The sequence below is a fragment of the Miniopterus natalensis genome, chromosome 18 (assembly GCF_054644295.1).
Source record: "Miniopterus natalensis isolate mMinNat1 chromosome 18, mMinNat1.hap1, whole genome shotgun sequence".
Classification (NCBI taxonomy): domain Eukaryota; kingdom Metazoa; phylum Chordata; class Mammalia; order Chiroptera; family Miniopteridae; genus Miniopterus; species Miniopterus natalensis.
Genome location: NC_142098.1, coordinates 26,161,305 through 26,180,073, shown reverse-complemented (window position 1 = coordinate 26,180,073; position 18,769 = coordinate 26,161,305). Strand labels below are relative to the sequence as shown.

The following is an 18,769-nucleotide window of genomic DNA, read 5'->3' as shown; positions in this document are numbered from 1 at the left end:
CATTATTTACAATAGCCAAGATCTGGAAGCAGCCCAAATGTCCATCAGTGGATGAGTGGATAAAAAAGTTATGGTACATTTACACAATGGAATACTACTTGACCATAAAAAAGAAGGAAATCTTGCTTTTTGCGACAGCATGGATGGACCTGGAGAGTATTATGCTAAGTGAAATAAGCCAGTCAGACATGACAAATACCACATGATTTCACTCATATGTGGAATTTAATGAACAAAATGAACTAACAGCAAAACAGAGACAGTTCCATAGACAGAGAGCAGGCTGACTGCTGTCAGGGAAGGCTGTGGAGCTAAGGGGTGTGTGTGTGGAGGGACTGAGCAAAAAAGAAAAGAAAAGAGAAAGAACTCATGGATATGGACAACAGTGTGGCGGTTGCCCAGGAGAGGGGGTGGGGAAAGGTGGAAGAGGGCAGAGGAGGGATATATGGTGTTGCACAGAGACTTGACTTGGGGTGGTGAACACACAGTACAGAGTACAGATGATGTGTTGTAGAAATGTGCACCTGAAACCTGTATAATTTTATTAGTCATTGTCACCCCAATAAATTCAATAAAAAGGAAAAAAACACAACAAGCACATTGCAATTGTGTCAGTCATTTGCTGGTTAAGTCTCCGCCCTGTTCTCACCCTTCTGTGTTCTGTTGTTATGTATGAATGATAGGGATGCCATGGCTTTGCAAGTGACTTCTTCCAAATTCCTCTGTCAACTGGCTTCTATTAGGCCCTACTGATTAGTCGCCGTGGGAGGGACTGGAAGATAGAATATGAGGAGAAGCTGCTTTTCACTGCGAGCCTCCTTTGACATTTCTCTAGCAATGGCGGGCAGCTATAGAATATAGCATTTTTTGGCAGTTCAAACACGTGCCATTTGGAACCTTTCCCTTGGTCCCATCACCAGCATTCAGCACCCCCTCAACGCTTCCCAGCTTTAGTCATGAGGTGCTCCTCCTTAGTCCTGGCATTGCAGTTCAGTCTTCTGTACTTCCGGGCTCTGATAATACAACCACCTCCATTTACCAGCCTTAGCAGTGAAAGTTGCTTTCTCTAGTTAGTTACTAGTCTTTGGATTACTACCTTTTAAACACTCTCTGTCCTTTTAATACCTTTCTAACCAATTCCTGGTGTTAAATTTCTGTGTTAGAAATTCCTCCAGTGGTTCCATTTTCTGACTTGATTTTGACTACTGATGCAGCATTATTGGGTGAAACAGAGCTACTCTCTTTGTTACTGGAATTGTTCTGCAGCGAAAAGACATTCTTTTTATCTGTTTATCTCAGAGTTGAGTCACCATTCTTAGAAGCTTTGTGTAGAATCTTCTGGAGGTGAGAAAAAGCATGTGGTATCTTGAACCTGAACTATGGCTGAAATTAGCCCTAAGATCCCTGAAATCTTTGTGGGAATGGTGGACACTGGGGAAAAAAAAAAAAAAAAGCCACTTCAAATTGGAACATAGTTTTCTAATTTTCAAGAGAAGGATACTTGGATGCTGTTCCCTTTTTTTCTAGGAAATATGCCTGAATAAGCCAAATAAAAACAGAGAGATATTTGTCCAGAGGTTCCAACAAATTAAATCACTCTGCATTGATGTTTCCTAGACTTTTGATTTTATGTTCCTGGAAGAAAAAAAAATGAAGACCCAACTCTTTAGTTTTACCAAGGGAGCAAGTTAAAAATGGAAAAAAATAGTAATAAGCATTTCATTAAACAAAGAACAGCTTAGTAAAAATAAATAGACATAAGATCAGAAAAATGGCTAGGGTTTTAAATTTAAGAAAGTGTTCCTTACAAAGTTTTACCACTTGTTCTTATTTGTTTATTTTAAAAAAATATACCCATGGTCCATTAAAATTTTCCACTGGCCTGGTGTTTAGAAAGCCTTGGTGGAAAATTTAATGTTGATTTTATGGTATAGGTAGAGTGAATCTTAGAGACAGTATTTCTGTTACGGAGATACTTCTTTTGTAAGTGGATGGAGATAGCACTGTCTTAGAAAACTTGTTTTTTTTTTCATTTGAAAATGTGTGTCTTCTTGTTTTAGAGTTGCTAACATAAGTTGAAAGTGATGTTTTCATGAGAGCTTGAGATTCTGTGTCTTTAGGAATCTGTACTTATTAGTGCTTAGGAGGAAAAGTAGAGCATAGAGTTTGGGAAAGGGGAAGCCTCCCTACTTTTACCTGGAACCCATTGTTGCACTTTGAATGCTAAGAGACTAGCAATTCTGGAAGCATCTAGAGAAAGTCTCCTCGACCCAGCTATTCACTTTCTCATAATGGACTCCAAAGGCACTGAGAACAGTGATACCCAAGTTGCTTTACAAGCATGCAAGACAGAACAAAACATGTCAGATGCTATACAGTGTCTGTAGGAAAGGTAATTTGCAAGCACACGTGGAACCCTCCTTTTGAATACTCTTAGATGTTCTTGGGAGTGATGGATTTTCAAAGGAAAGCCTAAGATACTTTTTCAGCCTGTGGAGCAAGAATAAGAACTTGATTTGATTGTTGTTGATGTGATTTCTTCGTACCCACTAAGTGAAGAATTGTAAAAGCACTTGGTTGTACATGGTATGTATTACGTAGTTAGTTTTGGTGTGTAACCAACCACCCTGCAACTTCGTCACTTAAAATAACAAACTTTTTTTTTTTTTTTTAATTTATATATTAACTAGGCAATTCATGTAGTTTGTGCTTACTTGGTTGGGGCCTGGTGGTCCAGGATGACTTTACATGTCTGTGTCCTCAGGTGAAATGGCTAGACATAACTGAGATTAATGAGGCTAATGAGAGACCTCTTTCCACATGGTCTCTCATTTTCCAGGAGGCTAATCTGTGCTTTTGCTCATGGTGATATTGGTGCCCAGCAGCAAGAGATGAAAAGTACTTTGTGAGCCTCTGAACACATCATATTTATTAATATTCCATTGATTAAACCACCCATTGGCTTGGATGTTTAAGGCTAGATTTAAGGGAAGAAGAAATAGACCTCACCCTGGATAGGAGAACCTGCGAAGTTGTTTATAAAGGAGCAAGGATATAGGGAAAGGAGTATTTTGTGGCTAATTTGCAATCTACCACATGGAGCAATGGTGAGAATCTTAGCTTTGAATTCATATGACATATAGAATTTCTCATCCAGATGCTCAAAATGGCTTTAAGTTTCTAGGTGGTGGAGATGGCTTCCATCATTTGTAAGAAAGTTTTTGTCTTGGTTGTCATGTGCCATTTTAATATTGTGCCACTTATTGAACTATTTTCTTTCAGTTCCAAACCCAACTTTATATATGCTGCTTTGTGATTTGGGGGGCCAGAACCCTGCAAATCATATTTTTTGCCTTGCCAGTGGGTTCCCTGTTAAGCTCTGACAATAGCAACCACTGGAAGGATACTGAAAGGCTGAAGAGGAAAAAGTGGCATACTCTTTTGGTCTGCCTCTTTTGGACTTCCTGTCAGTTTTCCCCTCTGAGTATCCTTCCAGCATCATTTTGCCACTCTGTCCATAAAAGTTCCTTACTGTAGGAGCAATTGAATCCCATTTGCATTTATCCTAACATCTTCAGAACAGTTTTTATCACATCTCCCTCAGATACACCAGCACCAGCCATCTAGCAACCCCTCCTCAGAGACCTGAGTTTGGCCCTTTCTTCAAACCCCTTAGCTTTAATAATTTCAACCTTTTCATTTTATTCTCCCAGCCTTAGGGTGGTTTACACTTATCTGATACCTTCGGGTTCTTTCTGTCTTTTCAGTTAGCTCGTTAAGAATTCTTTATTCCCAGTTAACAATTCTTTATATAATTTTTCTCTGTTACATTAACCTGGGTAATTTTTGTCTTATGCCTGAACCTCGACCAATCTGGTAGGAAGGGGAAGACAAGAAAGGGCAGTTGACTTGAAATGTTCAAGGCACCACTGGTTTTCTGCCATTAGTTGTGTGACTATAATTACAAAATGTTTAAAACATCTTCTAACATATTATGAATCTAGCATAAGCTTGATAGCAAGACTTGACAAGGCTAGTATGAGAAAAGGAAAATTATAGCCTATCTGTTTGAAAAACAGTGATATAAAGTTAAGGAAAAAATATTAGCAAACTAAATCCAGCGCATGTATAAAGGATAATATTTTATGTCGGAGGCTTATTTCTGAAATACAATGTTGATTTAACATTAGAAAATCAATTAATATAATTATATGTTATGTAATAATGAATACATAATTACTTAAAGGAGAATAATGATAAGATCATCTTAATAGGTATAGAAAAATAATTTGAAAAAATTCATTATGTCTTATGTGAGAATTTTTAACAAACTAGGAATAGAAGCACTCCTTCTATTTGATAACTAATATCTAAAAAACCTTCAACAAGCACTGTTTTTAATGGTAAACAATAAAAAAATTTCATTTTGAAATCTGGAAAAAGGTAAATTTACCTATTATAGCTTCCACTCAACATGGCATTGGTCATTCCAGCCAGTGCAATAAGGTGGGAAAAAGAAAATAAAAGTATAGGATTTTAAAGGAGGAAATTAAACTATAATTCTTCATAGATGATATGACTATTAATGTAGAAAACCCAAAAGAATCAATTGAAAAATTATTAAAAGTAACAATACTTTAACAAGGTTGCTGGATACAAAATCTAAATGGAAAAATGAACCACATTTCTATATACAAGTAACAAATAAAAAGTAAATTTAAAAATATATAACATTTTTAAAAGTATCAAAAATATGAAGAACATTGGCATAATGTAACTAAAGATTTATAATGTCTCTAACCTTAAAATTAAAAACTCTATTGAACATTACAAAGGACCTAAATAAATGAAGAAATGTAGCATGTTTATGGAAGATAGCAATTCCTCACAATTGATCTAAAACTTCAATGCAGTCTCAATCAAAATCCCAACTTACAAAAAATAAATGTATATTAAAGAGAAACATAGTTGGGATTTCCTTACCTGGTGTGAAGATGTGTTACTAGGCCACACTGAGACAGTGTGGTAACGGTACAGGTATAAATAAACAGGCCAATAGGACAGAATAGAAAACCAAGAAGTAGAACAATCCGTATGTATACTTAGATAGATAGCAGAAGAAGTTTTATAAATCAGTGGGGAAAGGAGACTTTTCAGTAAATGATGTTGGGACAATTGATTATATGAGAAAAAGAAATGAAATTGGAACTCTACCTCACAGTATACAAAATAATGAATTTCAGATGAAATAAAGACCCAAATATGTAATAGGCAAACCAATAAAACTTTTAGAAGATAATTTAAGAGAATATCTTTATGACCTCAGGCTAGGGAAAATTTCTTTAAAAAGGCACAAAAGCACTAACTATAAGGATAAATATAATAAATAGGACTACATTAAAATTGACAGTTTATATTTATCATAAGATACTATAAAGAAAATGAGAGGAAAAAACCATTTCGTGGGAAAGATATTTGTAACACATATAACTGACCAAAGAGTAGTTTCCAGAACATATAAAGAATTCTGGCAAATGAATAAAAAAAAGACTAATCCAGTGAAAAAAATAGATGAGAAATCTGCACCCTTCATAAAAGAGTAAAACCAGTTGGCCAGAAAATATATGGGGAAAAAAAAGTCTTCACCCCACTGGTAATCAGGTCAGTACAAATTAAAACCAGAAAAAGGTATCATTACATACCCAGCACCTTAACAACATTTTTAAAAGTTGGTGAAGACAAAGATCATTGGGAACTTTGCTGGAATCTTAATTGAGATAACTACATTGGAAAAGAGTTCTGTTTATTTGGTAATGTTGAGCTCACTCATCTACTAAGACACTGCCCCCTCATTCCTGACTATACATACTCCAGAGAAATTCTTACTCATGAGTACCAGGAGGCATGAACAAGAATGTCCACAGTAGTGTTGTTTATTATAGCCCCAAACTAGAAATAATCGAGATGTCTGTCACCAGCATTGGATCAATAAAGACTGATATATTCATAAAAGGGGATGCTACACACCAATGAGAACAAATGGACCATGGCTGCACATGACAAAATCAGTGAATCTTGTAATGTTAAGCAAATAAGATAGTGTCTGAAGAATATTGAATGTTAGTTTAAAACAGGCAAAACTAAAATCTTGTTCAGATTAACATACAGATAGAAAAGTTGTATGATAAAAAACAGGGAATGACTATCTTAAAAGTCAGGAGAGTGGGAACATTTTACAGGGTTGTGAGAAGAAAAGAATCATGGTAGAGCCCAATATAGGGAGAAGTGGGAGAGAGGAGGAGGGCTGGTTTTTAAGGTGTTGGTGCTTTTTAACCTGGTTTGAGGTTATGTGGATGTTTGCTGTATTTGCACTATTCTGTAATATATTTCATGGTTAAAAGTACATTTTTTATTTCTCTTGTAGGACCTGATGTAGAAATTACAGAAAAGGGAATGTGAATCTGGAAGCCACAAAAGGTACCTCTTTTAAAGCTTGCTTTCTTTTAAAAGTTGCTTCTTTCAAAAAAAGTAGTTTTTTTCTTTCTTTCTTTATATGTATACAAATGTTGATGTTAATTGTTATTATTTATCAAAGTTAAGTCAGTTCATTATAGATTTGGCACTGTGTTGTACTAACATTTAATGAGGGGTCAGTCCTAAAACAGCTATTTTTGTGGTTCTAGGAAGCTTAGAGTAACTGGCTGCCATATATTTTACTGTGGGTTGTCACCGGCATGGAAAACACTGACCATAAGCCTTGAAAACGACTTATAGACTGGTGGGTTCAGAATGCTCCAGAGCGCATTGCTAGGAGCACCCCTACATTTATAACCCTGAGAGTAACTCCATTTTGCCATTTAAACATTGATGCTTTCCTTTGGGGAACAAAATTTCTACATGAGAAAAGCACAACAAAACGACAATTATGTAAATTGAATGGAAGAAAACCAGGAGTGTCCTGTTTAAGGTAATTTCCCCCCTAATGAGTGTTGGGGGAAGGAGAGGAATGGGAAGGATGGGAGGTTAAAACGGGAAATTGTGCGTGTGTAACAAACCTGCGCAGAAGGCGGATGCGCGGTGTGGAAGTCGTGTATAGAGGCAATAATCTGTGACAGAAGGATTTACATAATATTCTTTGAGGGCAAGTTCCCCGTCTTAAAAAGATGGCGAAATGCAGGCAGTGTGCCTGACTGTAATGAATCTAAGTCAGGTAAATAATTTGCACTCTCAGATCACACTCCCTTCCCCCAATCCACACTTGCTTAATGGATCTGTTACAGCTTAGAGGGTAAAGAGAACTGAAATCACCCTGACATACGTGTGTGACATAAGTGAAAAAGTATATTTTGAAAGGCAGAATGGTACTGATAGACTTTCACAGTTTTGATCTTGCAGACCATAATCAATAATTGGTACATTTACATGTGAAGAAAAATGTCCCTAAATCATGAAAGAAAAGTTTTACACGCGCGTGTGCGCATACACACACACACGCATGCACGCACGCACTGGTTCAGAGGACTCTAGGTTAGATGGAATGCTGAGGGTCCCTGCAGTGGATCTGTGCCGTAAGATGGACATTATGTAAAACCTACGCCTACCCATTCCTCTTCCTTCTCCTCTTCAGCAGTCCATTTCCATCAGGTGTTGAGATGCCCTTTGGCAGAAAAAGGAAAACCAGGAGCACAGATGCCGTTCACTCCATGCGATGTCACTCAAAAGGGGGGTAGGGATTGAGACCCGACTGCCTTCCTTCCTTTAAATGTGATGATGACTATTCTTACATATTAAGCGTTTCCTACTTTTATCTGTAAACACCTCTCTCGTTTGTTATGCTCTCCATTACATTCATATAACTCTGACTGACTTTTCCCTCTGCTTGTAAATTGGACCTGGAGGTCTTTTTTGTGGGGGTGCATCCAGTGCCAGGAGGCTAATACACTCAACTCCAGCAGACCTGATACCCAAGCTGTGGTTTCTAACTTTTTAGTGTGGTAGCCATAAGCTGTGGCAAAGTCTTGACTTGGATACTTAATACCCTGTCGCTAATACACCTGTTTCAATTAACCTGCAAACCTCTTGGTTAGTGTAACGCTTAAGTAGAGCTAGAGTAATTAATTGCCTATAATTACTACACAAAGCAATATAAAATATTGTTTCACATGTGTAGAAATTAAACAGAAGTCTTTTAGGCTTGGTTTCGTCCTTTGCATATTGTACATGAATTATATTGTCCATTGTATATGAATGATATTTCTTTTTTTAGGCAAACACAAAGTACTGAAAGGGAGGCAAGTCAGAGAATGTACCCAAAACACCAGCATTGTTATTTGTTTTCGATCTTTTCACTTTCTTATCAGGTCATCAATATGGGCAAAGGAGAGAATTTTAATTAGGTTTAAAACAGGAAAAAAGTCCAATTTATTTGGCAAGTGTTTCTGATTTGTCAAGGCATACCCTTCAGATGCAGGCGACCGTCAATTATTACTACATATTTATCATCATAAAATGCTTATTTTGACTTATTTTAAAAATGGAAAAATTTATATATGTGCATGCATGTGTATGCACGCACATGCGCGCGCGCGCACACACACACACACACACACACACTCACGGCAGAGCGAGGAGCTGTCTCTCAAGGGTAGGCTATTACTTGCCCCAGCTCAGAAGAAAAGGCTTCTCAATGGGATTATGTCCTCTCTCATAACCTATCACTTGTCTGATCAGAAATTCATAACGCAGCCCATCTACCGCTCAGCTCGTCCAGGGCTGCAGGATTGAATTTAAATAGGCAAATGCGCGACTTGGGCATTGACATTCTCTCTGTTTCTCTCAATCTTTCTCTTTCTCCTGTCCTCCTCCCAATCATGCTCTCTCTTTTCTTTTTCCTGTCTTTTTAAGCATCCTCCCACACACCACCATTTTATATTAGGTACGTACTAACGTGATGAGAAGTTATCAGGAAATGGAGAATGGATGGTGAGTGGAGAGGCAGGCACAGTGAGAGGCAGAGGGATGGAGGCTGAGAGAATGAGATGGAAGGAAATTGTAAATTATTGCTGTCATACCCTTGCTGGGACAGTAACACCTGGTTGCTTTTATTTCTTTTCTCTCTCTTTTTTTGCATTTAAGTGGAAATAATGCAGGAAAAATTACTTAGTGTATATCCTTACTCAACTAGCAAGATGTCTGTGTGTATATAGTGTATATGTGTCCATATTACACCTTTTCTTTCTGTGTGGCTGATGTGTAGAAGGCGCATTTTAATCTGTGCATTGTCGATCTTGGCTTCCTGTGACTGCATGGGTACAGAGGGTGTCAGTTCTATAGAGTTGTAACCTGATGACATTTAACTTTGGTTTGATAAAGTGGTAATTCAGATTCTCTTTTCCCACTCTTCCTTCCCATCATCTCCAACCCAAATAAAAATAAATCAGATTTATCTCTAAGTCCAAAAACCACAGTGGAAGGAAAAACTTGTTTAATTGATAACACATTAAAACTCTCTGTAGAAATTAAATGTTGAAAGTTGAAAGCTTTTGTGTGCAGATGGATGGGTGAATGTTAATCACGCCAGTTGGGCTATGCTGCAAATAATTAAAAAATGAAAATTGCTATGAGGAAACTGCCTATTGTCCTGCCTCTTTTCCCTAAAGAAGGTGGTAAAATTCATTCAGCTTTATGTCAGATTGCTGCCTTTTAAAAGTCATGCTCTCTTCCCTCTCTTTCCCCAGTATCTTAATATTGGGCTAGAAAGGGAATCTTGAATTAGGAGTTTCATTGTGTTTGTACTAAAATCCCTCTCCTTGTGTCTATAATCTAGAGAATTTTATCCCTTGATTTTAAGGTTTTGTCAGTAATGCTTGGTTAAAAAGAAACGTTTATAAGTATTTATTTAAAAAAATTTACTTGTCTTTAAATTTATTTCCTAGGACAAACTCCAAATACAATTTGTCCACAGAGGAAAACATATGGTATGGGGCTACTGCACAACTTGTAACAAACACCCCACCCAGCCTTAATGAAAATGATATTTTGCACTATAATATACAATTTCTGCCTAGGGAAGGATAGTATTATATACCAGAAAATGTTGCTAAATATTTTGATTTTTTGAATTATCTTTATGCAAGCTTTACAACTGCCTTTCCATCTTAGGACGTTGAAAACTCATTGACTTTAACTGATGAGAGGTTTGATAACCAGAAGCAAAAGATTCAGAGGAGCTGGTGCTGTTGTCCAGTTATCCACTCACTGACCCACTAGGGCTTACAGAATTTCTTTGGTTATCAGGTTCATTTTCACATGTCGCCACTAACTTGTTGGTGTTTGACCCATGGAGAATTCAATTAGTGTTGTGTTTGCTCCAGTTGCTACAGAGAAAAATAAATTTAAACTAAAGTCATCAAAGATCCAAATAAGTCTCCTTCCTTTTGAGGTTTATGTTGGTAAGTAAGGGAGCCCTTATATTTACTCTCCTTGGCATTTTCTTTGTTCATTCAGTCTGATGAGCCCCCTCCAGCTATTGCTATTGTTCAGGAATGGCTAAATTGTGTATTTCTGGTGGGTCAGGGTTTTATAAATGTCTCTTTTTTATAGCAGCTTTACTGAGATGTAATTCACATACCATACCATTCACCCATTTAAAGTGCATAATTCAATGGCATATTTACATAATTCTGGTACATTCACAGAGTTGTTCAACCATGACCACAATCAGTTTTAGAACATTTTCCTCACCTCAAAAAGAAATTCCATACCCATTAGCTCCCAACTCCCCATTTTCTCCCAGCTCCCTTCCTCTCACCGCCATCTGCAGGTAACCACCATTCTACTTTCTGTGTCCATGAATTCGCCTGTTCTGGACATTTCCTATCTGTGGAATCATGTATCACAATATGTAGTGCTTTGTGACTGGGCAGATGTGGTTCTAAACATCTGCTGGAAACAGTGCCCTCTTTGGGAGTTCAGAAAGATGCACATGCGCACAAATATTGAGAACAGTGTTGGGGGCGATTATCTTTCCCGAAGTTCATGGACCCCCATTTAAGGGCACCATTCACTTGGCAGAAACATTGTCTATATGAACAGGCAGATTCAGGGGCCACTCTGTCTTCACTGTGCTAGAGGTTTTCCAGTGCTATTTATTTTCTTCTTAAATGTATTTCAGAAAGGGAAAAGACCAGTAGAGTCTGCCTGTTGCTTTTCAAAAACAACACATAATTAGTCATTCAGAATTGCTGGGATTTACATTTAAGTAACATATTTGTTACTATAAAATAAATCGTTCAGCCTAAAAGAAATTAGGATGAGTCTAAAAGAAGTAAACATTGTGAATACAGTTTTAAGTCACCTCTGCTACAGCAAGGTCAAGGGGGAGAAGACTGATTCAAGTTTTGGCAGTCCCTTAGGATTCTTTTCAAGTTCGTTGGTAGGTTGGTAGGTAGGCAGGTGAATAAATAAATAAGTAAAAGGCATAGACAGAGCTCCAAAGATGTCTTTTGGGGGACCAAGGGCTTGCCTTTTTGGCAGCCACTGGTCACTTTTTCTCTCTTCCTATTTACACACATTATTTTTCCTGCTAGCTTCCCATAAGCTGACTATATAAGTACAAGACAGTTTGTCTTACTCTTTTCAAGCTTGGTATGTATCCAAGCCTGCCCCCAAAACCCTAAATGTTCCATTTTTAGACCAGAATCTTCTAGCAGCCACAAAGCAGTCTGGCTTGTTTTGCAGACCTTGTTTGCCATGCAGGACTTGTGCAATTGCGGCCAGCCTGTTGGGTTATTCTCAAGATTGTTTCTCACATGTACCTTCCCATTTCCTACTCCAGACTGTCTGACATTCTGAGCTTCCAAGAAAGCTGCCTGGAGAGCAGCCCAAGTGGACAAATGTCTTTCCTCTGTGGTTTGTTCCAGAGGGGAGTCACAATACAGTTCAAACCCATCAAATCTCAGTTTGTGGGGAAACAAATCTTGCTAGATTATGCATCTTGTTTTTCAATGGACCTTTACTGTTTGTTTTCTTTTCTCTATTACTTCCTCCCCGTTTTGGTTGTTTTCCTTTTTTTTTTTTTTACCCTGGGAATCTTATTTTTATTTTAAGAGCAACAGAATTTGTTGGAAAACCAATTTTGCACACACAATGAATCTTTATCTCCATATTATTATAAGCAAGAAGTACTAGGGGATACATGGGACAGAAAGCACAATACATTTATTTCTCATTTTCAGCTATAAGCCAGGATCTAATTCCGTCATAAGATTGATTAAAATGAAATACTGGTTTTGCAGCACTCACGTAGGGGCAGGCATATGCCTGGAACACAAAGCCTTCCCTTAAACATCACTGTTGCTCCCACCACTGCCTCAGTTTTGTAACTTGGGGGTCACTGGAAAAACAGGCAGGACTTGGGGTGAACCTGAGCTTCCTTTAGCAGGTTAAAAGCCAAGGCGGTGGGAACTGGGATTTCTCAGTTCAAGGACATCCTCATGAGTCATTTCCAGTACCAAAGGGAATACAAATCAGGTTCTCCCCCTCTTTTACACAGTGTCAAATAGAAAAGTAAAAACTGTAAAAATCTAGAAAAAAGAAATTAAATTCATATGGGTGGCAGCAGACAAGTACATACTTCAAAATTGACCCCCTGAAATAAGGTCGAGTGGAGTTCCTTTGCTTTAGTGAAGTTGTTGATTCACAGAAGCCTGTGAGAGGAAGATGTCTGACCACACGAGGACTATAAGGATTACCCAGATGTCAGCTGACATTAGTTTGCCTTTAGAGACTTAAATTGATGGTTTGACAACATGTCCTGTTGGAGACCCAAAGCTCTCACCAAAAATGCAGTTTATTTCTGGGACTTGATGGTTGGGTTTTTTTGCCTGTCCTAGCTCTCAGGGCTTACTTCCAGTGACTTCCCAGTCCCCACACTGACCGCACTCTATCAAGTTTCCTTTTTCTGGAAATCTCTGCATGCCACAACAACCTGGGTATGGAAGTTAGCCCTGGTCTCCCCACCCCCCCAAATCCTTTGCATAAGACACATTTGAGGAACTTTGTGGAAGGTTTAGGAACAAAGGAAATTTACTTTGCAGTGATAAAAACAACTTGATAATGAATATTACATGAATATACACAGGGAAGTTTTCTGACCTCTCCATACCAGAAGTTTCTAATCACAATACTTTTCTCTGAAATGACTTCTTTTTCTATTCTGTCTGTCTCATTTCTCTCCTCCTCCCTTCCTCCTAATTGCGGTGTTTGTTCATGAGGAGCAGGCTAGTGCATATTTGGGTTGCTGTTTTTATCTCCCACTTGGGCTCATCTTTCTTCCCCATGCTGGGTAGCATATGAAAGGGTTTCCTATTTGAAGATGGTTTATTTCTTAGCGCGAGTGCTGCTGCATGCTACAAAAAAGTCACTCTGCTGCACAACTCTCCAAGCACTGAGGAGCATGAAGGCAGAGAAAAATCAGCCCCCCCAATAAGTTTGGAGGAATCCTGTCATGTTTCCTTGGATAGTTCCACTTGTGACACTAGAGGTGACATGTATAGTTTTACATTGCATCAGGGAGTTGGTTTTAAATCACTGAAATATTTCTATTGGAATTCCTAAAATGAAAGAGATTTTTTTCCTCCAAGAGTAGGAAGCAATTGAAGCTGCAGAGAAATAAAAAAGGAAGGAACTCTTAGAAGTTTCCAGAAGCATATACAAAAAGGTGTTTTTTGGATCCTGCTAATAAATAAAAAAGGTGACTGCAGAAGTCAATACTAAGAATTTCTTGGGCTGGTTATGAAGCTTTATACATGAACAAGTAAACAAGTCTTATGAATGGCAAAAATGAAAGAAAAAAATCCAAATCCATTTGAAATATGATTTGAAGCCGTATTTCTTACAAAAAATGAAATTTCAGCCAATAGTTACCTATATAGAGAAATGATCAATGTTTGAAAATTCACAAACATTTAAAAAAGGTAGTATTTCTTAGCTATTACTAGATTATCTCCACAGTTATAATATGACAAGGAAATAATGAATAAAAGTATAAAGAAAAATGGCATTTTATTATTAGAATTAAATGCAGATCCCAGGCAACATTTTTGCTCTGATGAAAATAGATTGTTAGACTTAGCTCTGCCTGTTGTTTTTTTTATTGTCAACCTGTATCTAAAATTTGTCTTAATGGGGTTTCTGACCAGGTAAAAATCAAATGTGGAAAATCAGAATTCAATGCTTTTTAGAGCCTAAACAACAATATTTTCACGTGCAATTCAGATTCATTTTGCTTGCCAGAAGCCTACTGGTTTTCCTCTGTATTTCTGCATTGGTAAAGCTTCAATCCTCTTGGTTTGTGAATCTTGACAGGAATTAATTGTGGGTTAGCAGAATTTTTATGATGTTATCTGATATTTCCTGATGATAACTCCTGGACATCTCAGACCCACCCTGTCTCCACATGAATATTTCACATTGGTGAGAGTGTGAAATACAAGGCTTAATCTCTTGTTCAAACATCTTGAAAGGTCTAGACATTTAATATGTGCATCTTCTTTGGAGAGGGCTGCAACGGTGTTGAAAACTAGTTTAGTTTGGCATGCGAAACAGCTGATGGATCTGTACCTTTGACAAACACATTTCTTCCTGTACAGGGGGGGGTTTTCTTTGGAAGGTATGCTGTAAAATAATACAAAGTGAGATCCGTAAGAGAGCCTCAGTGCTTTTAATAGAACAGGTCAAGAAAATGGGAGGGTTACTTGAGGGTTCACTATTAAACTGAAAGCTATAACAAGGTTGGTTTGGTAGAGATGTACCATTTCCCATATCTACATCTGGTTTTCTAAACCTTTGAATATGTTTTCTCTCTCCCGGTGTGTAGATGTGTGTGTGTGTGTACATGGATGTGTGTGTAGGTGTTAATTGTTGCTGACAGATGTTTGTTTAGCTGACAGATCCAGTACACAGAGTTTTATTTACGGTCAGGGAAGATATAGAAACAATAGCAGCTACAATACAGGTTAACCAATATTGTATCTACCATGCCTTGTCCAGTATAAATACTTCTGGAGAGAGATGATGGAGTGTCAGTCACCAGAAATTTCTAGTCTTAGTGAGAGTGGTATATATACTCATTCTCATTTCCAATGTCTGTAATAGAAGTATTTGGATTCTTCTGCAGCACTAGAAAAGACAGAACTCGTGTCCAAAGTTTTCAGTTCCTGTCCTGTTCATGAAGTGTGACATTCATTCTTTCTTCTGGGCTAATACTCTTCCTATGTATTGGAAGTGTCAGGAAGCTTTTCCTTGACTGAAAGATGTCCTGCTTTAACCCTGTAGAGTACATTATTCATCAGAATGCCCCTGAATGTATCTGTTTGCCTGTTGTGGGTGGTTGAGGGGAAGTTTTCACCCTAGTGAATGTGAGCATGAGTGCTCCCCTCCCAGTTGGTGATCTGTAATTCAAGTAAGTCCCTCGACCCAAAGAAAATCTGCAGGGGAAATCACTCATGGAAGTCACTGTGGGATTTTTTTTCCACCTAAGCTAGAGGAAGATGGATATGCAGTGGCTTTAGCTTCTAGATCGGTGGTTCTTAGCTTGTTTGGGGTCATGGATTCCTTTGAGAAACACGCAAGCGCGTGCACGCTCACACACACACATACACACATCCGTACACACCCCTACCTCAAGTTTTGCAGAGTGTCTCATAGGATTCTTGCCTTTCCTGAGACTCATTGATGATCCTATTAAGGCTTAAGCATCTAGGTTAAGATCCCATCATTTAGAGAACCCACACACTGAACATTCTGCATACTGAGATAAAAATCCATTTTTGATAATTATAAAATTGAGTGGCCATAATAAGTTACTATAATATCTTGTTTCTCTTGGAATTTTTACCACACCCCTCCCCCTTTATATCCTGCTTCTGTGTCTTTTCCATTCTCTCTCTGATTTTTATCCCCCTCTCACTCAAAATTCTGCCCCAGTCAGGATGTTGGACTCTGATTTTCATCCAGGTTTCCTTCTTGTTCTAGTGCTCTTCATTTGAAATCTCTTTTCCATTCCTACTTGACTGTGCTTTTCTCCATCTGTTTCCCACATGCCTTGTTCCTTTAGGGGACTTGACAAATTAGATCGTGCTGCTTAGAGGAAACGGGCTCTAGAATGGTTACATAATCTTGGTAGCAGTCACTGTGCAATGTGCCAAAAATGCAGTGATCCCAGTTTTATTTTGTCAATATCAAAATGCAAAGAAAGAGAACAGGGGGAAGATGTGGTGGTGACATTTTATAGGCACACACGTTTTGATGTAAAATAAAGAATATGGATGTTTTATCCAAAAAGTTTAATATTTAATAAGTCACTCTGCTGCATGAGTCATGATTCAGGAAAATCAAGCAATGACTTTGTTTTTAAAGGTGCTTAATGGGAGCTTTCAGTTTTAGTAGCGAAAGTGTGAGTACCCATAGTTGATCTTTAAGTTATTTAATTCTGTGCCACGTTTTAAGTAGACTCTGCTGAAACCAATAAAAATGAAAACCAATGAAGTGTCCATTTCAAGATACACCTTAGAATTAAGCAAGTTAAATCAATGGAAATCAATAGAATGTTAGGAGAACCAAGAAAACTACCTGGCAGGAGACAGTGAAGTAGTGAATTAACTTTTCACTCCAGAATCAGTATATTTCCACTGCAGTCCTGGGGCTTTTCAGGGGCTCACTCGGGTGAGTAATCTACATGTGATTTCTTTACTTTAGTAGTTTAAGGCCAATGTTATTATAAAACTGCTGTGTGATACTGTCTACACTATAGGGCTGGAGCAGGGACAGAACTTGCTTTTTTTGAACATAGGCTCGATCAGGCCTTACAGCCAGGTATGTGTGAAACTTCCCTAAATTTAAAGATTCCAGCTCTTGCTTGCTCATTTTTGAGAAATGCTTGGTTGAATTTCTCTGTTGAGATTTTAGTCAGTGACTGCAATAGGTGATTGTGACTCAGTATATTGAATTTTGTACAGTTTTGATAGCATTTATATATCCACTGTCTAAACAGTTGTTCAAATATTAGTTTAATGAAACACTACACACTCTAAACAGCTTCTCATCAGGTATATCATTTTAGAAGACTAAGCATCTGTCCCACTCCCCATTTAATTTAATTTAATTTAATTCTAGCTCCTGTTCACTAAAAAAAGAAATGAGAGGAAAATAACATGAGGAATTTAGGCTACATGTAAAGTGTAATTTGATAATTGTTAAAATGACACCAACATATTAATGGTTAACATGAACTTCTTTTTTCTGGAAGTCTTGAAACCATAACCATAGTTTTTCACTTGGCTGGGATGGTTTAATGTGGCCTTGCCAAAATTCTGGAGGATTTTTTAGTAAACTTAAAAAAAAATCAGTTTTAAAGAGTTGAAAATTGATCAGAGCAATAAAATGTTCTGAGTTATAGATGTTGATTTCTAGGTTGCCTATGTACAATTTTTAAAAGTACATTTTATATTGTTTATCTTATGCTTATGTTAGTTCTTTGCATTTACAAATGATCCTATATATTAGACACAGAGATACGAGAAGGAGGCCCATGCCCTGCATAAAAATACAGTGTCGTTCACACCTTTTACTCTCTTTGTAAATTATTTTGTTGTATTTCTCTACAATTAAATATCTCACATGTACAGACCTGGTGCACAGTGCAAAACCAAAGACTTAATCAGACCAAAGGAGGAGCTATGACATAAGAAACAAGAAAGCTTCCTTGACTGTATTGAGAAAAGTAAAGATATTTAGATTTTTGCAAACTTCCTAATTAATTAAGCTATAAAGTCATCTTCACCCTCTACTTCAGAATTCTATAATACGTTAAGTCAGTAGATGAACTAGTGACCTGGAAATGGACAAATTGAGGCCTGGTTGTTTTATGCTGTAAGGGATAGGATTTAGACTATACTTCCAAAGAAAATTTTTTCACTGTGTGTTAACTACTGATAATTGTCAATATGCAGTTATTTTTGGCCTAAAAAGTGACAGTTTTATCTTTCTACCTAATTCTATTAGATGTGTTTCTAAGCTATAAATGCTAATCCATTTCTTGCTGTAGTTTCTCCATTTTAAAATGGAGATAACAATTATACTTACCTCATAAAGTTGTGAGAATTAGATGGGATAATAGATGCAGCTTGCTTTGTACAACACTCATGAACTCTTGCTATTTATCACTATTGTTATTAAGATTTAAATAAAGCACAAATAACCTATTGTATCTGTATGGACAACGTTACTATAGCTCCCCCATCCCCCACCTTGTTGGTTTGAAATATAATAGCCATTGGATAGTGAATGAAATGTGTCCTTAGTAAAACTGCTTTTGCGTTTTGGTGTAGAGACCGCTATCCAATTCAGCTCTCTATTGCTTTGTAAATGTCTTTTATCTTGTAAGTGCTGGTATATAGAGAATTGAATTACATTGAACTGAGTTTCTCTTAAGTTTCAGAGCAATTTCTAATTTCACCATATTTTTTTAAAAAACCTCATTATAACAGATATAAATAAATTAGGGGACATAGGAGTGTGTGTCAAGATACTTTCAAAAGATGGTCATGGTAAGAAAATCTCATAAAATAGTAACTGTGTTATCATTAGATGTGCTGAAATGCATTAAATAGGCAAATGGGATCCTTGGGGGCAGAGGGACACAAGAGGAAGAGTTTGGTGGCTGGGCAGACCTGTACCAGGACACCTCAAGAATTGTGCTGAGGATGAC

The 18,769-nt window shown here is 37.4% G+C and overlaps 1 long non-coding RNA gene across 6 annotated transcripts in view; it reads left to right on the top strand.

Moving 5' to 3' along the window:
• Positions 1 to 18,769, top strand: part of LOC107527918 (uncharacterized) — a 766,921-nt gene that overhangs the window by 186,366 nt on the left and 561,786 nt on the right. For all 6 annotated transcript variants that reach the window (XR_001602322.2, XR_001602323.2, XR_001602320.2 and 3 more), the window contains one exon: positions 6,425 to 6,477. This is a non-coding gene — a long non-coding RNA (uncharacterized LOC107527918). The remainder of the gene's footprint in view (positions 1 to 6,424; positions 6,478 to 18,769) is intronic.